Here is a 4,487-nt window from a genome sequence, read left to right on the forward strand (position 1 = left end):
ACGTTTTGCACATGTACCCTAAAACTTAAAGTATAATAATAATAAAATTTAAAAAATAAATTAATTAATTAAATCTAAACATATGAAAAAAAAAAAGAAATTTTCTCCTGTTCCTGGGAGCAAGTTGCAGTCTTTCCCCCGCCCCACCCTCCTTCTTGTGCTCAGTAACCCTCTTCTCGTGGTCCCTTTTGTCTACACCATGGTTTTCAACTTACTTGGGGGGAAATACCTTGAGCAGAGTACAGTGGGAAAAGAGCCTCTATCCTCTTTCTATTCTTAATTCATTTTTATCCCTTCCTGTCTGAGCAAAAACTGTATGGAATCAACACCACTGAGCTCTGTGGGAAAAAAACAAAAACAAAAACAAAAAACAAAAAACAAAGAAAACTGCTCCCTTTGCTCTGCTGGAAGCTGGAGGGTGCGAGGGCCCTGGGTGGCAGTGCAGAGAATTCTAGCTTCTTTCCTACCTTCTCTATATATTGAGCTCAGAGAGTACACTGTGTCTGCATGTGAATATAGACAGTTAGCATTTACCAACATGCATCTGTCTACTGTCTTTTGTTTAAAAAAAGAAAAGAAAACACTTCTAAAAAATGGGGTTTTGGAAGGTCAGCAAAGGGTGGCTTTGACATGCTTGGCCGGGTTAAGTGGGCATTTTGACAACATGGCTTCTCCTCGGGGTGTTTGTGATGTTTGACAGATAACCTTGCAGTTTAAGATGACACTTTAAAAATAAATTCTCTCCTAATGATGACCTGAGTCCTGCCACTCAATGGGAGAATCGGCAGAACTTGTAGGATAGTATTTGGAATTGACATTCTCGGTTGTAATTTTGTTCCTGTTTATTTTAAAATTTTCTTTTAGTTTCACTGGAAAGAAAAGGTGATGCTCAGTTTTAAACGTTAAAAGTGTACAATGTGCTTTGTTACAATAAAACTAAATGTGTACACAAAAAAATTAAAAACTAAAAATAAAATAATGTAGGCCGGGCACAGTGGCTCACATCTGTAATCCCAGCACTTTGGGAGGCTGAGCGGGGAGTATCACGTGAGCACAGGAGTTTGACCATTGTGGGCAACATGGCGATACCATGTCTCTACAAAAAAATACAAAAAAGAGCCTGGAGTGGTGGCACATGCCTATAGTCCCAGCTGCTTGGGAGGATGAGGTGAGAGGATCTCTTGAGCCGGGGAGGTAGAGGTTTCAGTGAGCTGAGATCTCACTACTGTACTCCAGCCTGGATGACAGAGTGACACCCTGTCTCAAAAATAAATAAATAAATAAAGAATATAAATATTTTGTATCAATTTTCTGCTTTTACAGTCAATGAACTTAAGTCTTAATTTTGGTTACAGAATTAAATATTAATATTTAACAATCAAGACAACATAAAAGTAAAGTACAGTTGACTGAAGCTGGGACACAGATGAAAAGAGAGTGAAGGAAAAGAAGGATGCTAATATTCTTATTTTACAAAATAGGAACTCAAAATACCCAGTGCCTGTCTGAAAAAGATACTAAAATGATTAGCATAGTATTAAGTTAGAAAGGTAAACAAGAGAACTGAAATATAGCTATATTAGGAAGAGAAGAGGGGAGGGAGGTGGAGTTGAGCTAAACCTTAATATGTTGTAAAGTCAATAGACCTTTGATGGATTAGTGAGTAGAGGACACCTTTCCTAGAGATACTGAGGAAAGAGGTAGCAGTAGTGCCTCTTAGGACTTGGACAGGAGTCAAAGAGTGGTGGGGGGAGACAAATTCCAACAGAGGGAATTTGAGAGAAAACAGCCTGCAAATTATTTATTTATTGATTTATTTGAGATGGAGTCTTGCTCTGTCACCCCAGCTGGAGTGCAGTGGCACGATCTCGGCTCACTGCAACCTCTGCCTCCCGGGTTCAAGGAATTCTCCTGCCTCAGCTCCCGAGTAGCTGGGATTACAGGTGCCCACCACCACGCCCAGGTAATTTTTGTATTTTTAGTAAAGACGGGGTGTCACCATGTTGGCCAGGCTGGTCTCGAACTCTTGACCTCGTGATACACCCGCCTCAGCCTCCCAAAGTGCTGGATTATAGGCATGAGCTACCATGCCCAACCCAAATTACTTACGGTTGGAAATCACCTTAATGTTCAAAAGAGGGAATACTTAAATAAATCACATTACATTAATAGAATAAAATATAACTAGTAAAACTTTTTAATGACTACTCAACAATATGGAAAATTCTATTATATAATAGAATTTTCAAAAGATATAAGTCCTCTTTCCCTAACCTTCCCTTTCTAAACAATTTAGTCCTAAAGCCGCCAGGTGGGGCAGGACAAGGTCATAGACATTGATGAGGAGGGGCCATCTGGCACGGGAATAAGAAGTCAGAACCCAAGAGAGATGAAGAGGTATCCCGGGTGGGGGATGTCTGAGGGGGCTGAGAAGGGAACCCAGCCTGCAGAGTCACAGCCTGAGCAAGTGGAGGAGCTGTCCATTCAGAGGGGTTGCCTAGTGTGAGACATCCAGGCCCAAATGGCAGACACCCATGTAGAGGGGCAGCCCTGGCACAGTGTCAGAGCCAGAGTGGGTAAAGGGCATCCATATGGGAGGGGGGACGGCGGCAGCAAGGTGAGATTGATTACATGCATGAAGATGGATGCAATAAGCAACTATATTAAAGAATATGGGAGAAGAAATTTATAAATCAAAAAGTTATAAATAAAATTAAGATATAAATATGGGAAGAGAAAACCTAATATGAGCTTGTGGGGTTGGATTTGAGTTGAGGTATTGGTATAAATTTATGGTTTTCAATATAGTTACATAAAGAAAATACATGTGAGTACTTAGATGTTACATAAAGAAAATACATGTGCTGCACTTAGGCCCTTGAATCGAGTTCTCCTGTAGGTGCTGCAGATTTCGGTGTATCCTGGGGTGGGAGGCTCCAGCTCTGCCTGTGGCTGCTGTCCTCTCGAAGCTAACAGATACCTACTTACAGGTAGTATTGTGAAATTAAAAGAATTTCAGCACAAGAAGGTGGCTGTTGCATGTAATCTTTCCTAAAGAAACCTATTTTAGGAATTTGGAAGAGAAACTGACAAGCTCATCTTGAAGAGGGAGTTGATAACCTTACTTCATTTCTGTGGGTCCCAGGACCATGCGGAGCTGGCTAAAAATATCATTTATAGGTACCATGCAGAGAACAGAAATATGACTTTGGGGGAGTATAGGTTTGGACCACTTTTCATGAGTCTGTGTTATGGGTTGGATCTTGAGGGGCTCATGAAAGACCAGCATTTATGAGATTCCTTCTCAGACTCCACATCATTCAATATTTTGATGGATATGTTATTTATCAAAGGCAAATATAAAAGTGCTTTGGAAGTATTGATAGAGATGAAAAATCAAGGTGTGAAATTCACTAAAGATCCTATATTCTTACTTTTGCAGTTTGCAACAAACTGAATAGCTCTGAGTCTTTCAAAATCTGTTCTACGTTAAGAGAAGAAGCCCTACTCAAAGGAGAGGTTCTCTCCAGGAGAGCATCCTGTTTCTTTGTGGCATTAGCTCTGAATCAGAACCAAGTGGCAAAAGCTATGTCCATTTTTTTCTCAAACCATGAATCCAGAAAGCATAGCCTGCACTAGTTTAACTATTATAATCCATATCCAGTCAAATATGTTGGAAACCCTGATAGAGATACTAAAAAAAATGCTGCAGAAGGAAATTTATTAAAATTTGTGAAAAGACATGCATTCTCAGAGGAAGTTCTGGCAAAGGTGAAGGAAAAGTGAAGGATATGCCTGCCCTTGTGACCAGATTTAATGAGCTCTACGGAAAACTGCACATCAGTGGCCAGGTCATCACTTGTACTTTGGGTAGTCTGCTCTGCCACACCCCCAGGGACAGGAAATCCCATATGTTGCTATTAAACAAAAGGATGATGAGCCGTTAGACCTTCCAGCCACTCAACCAGTCCTTTTTGGCTGAGTAATAACACTCATTTCAGTCCACCTGTGGATCTGAAGGGCCTGCTTCTAGTGAGTTATTGCCTTCCCTAAGAAGCAGGCATTGCACTTCAGTAGACGCTGTGCTGACACTTAGCCTCCTCTTGAAATTCCCAAGTTCACTGAATAGTGGCATGTCGATCCCTGAGAAGTTATATTGCACTACTGTGAAGGTCTACATGCAAGCATGATACCCTCAGAAAGGAGCTTCCCTTGTACACTGCTGAGGATCCTTAAAGGAACATGGTCAGTCTCCAGTCCAGCTTCCAGCACCAGAATGGAACCCAGCAAGCACCACAGGAATGAATTTCACTACAAGTGTGGTCACTCTGATTTTCAAGTGAGTAGTTACTTGTAAATTACATCCTTGCTGAATGCAAGAGGTCTGAAACCCTATTCTATCATGTTAGAAAATAGCCCAGGATTTCCTCACTGCTCTGCCATCATATATTTCTATGACTTGAGTCATTTTTCCATACACAAAACAA

General features: G+C 40.9%; 1 pseudogene; it reads left to right on the top strand.

Moving 5' to 3' along the window:
- The first annotated feature begins 2,839 nt into the window (after positions 1-2,839).
- Positions 2,840-3,986, top strand: LOC100604086 (annotated as a pseudogene).
- Positions 3,987-4,487: the final 501 nt, after the last annotated feature.

Source organism: Nomascus leucogenys, unplaced genomic scaffold (assembly GCF_006542625.1).
Source record: "Nomascus leucogenys isolate Asia unplaced genomic scaffold, Asia_NLE_v1 Super-Scaffold_361, whole genome shotgun sequence".
Lineage (NCBI taxonomy): Eukaryota > Metazoa > Chordata > Mammalia > Primates > Hylobatidae > Nomascus > Nomascus leucogenys.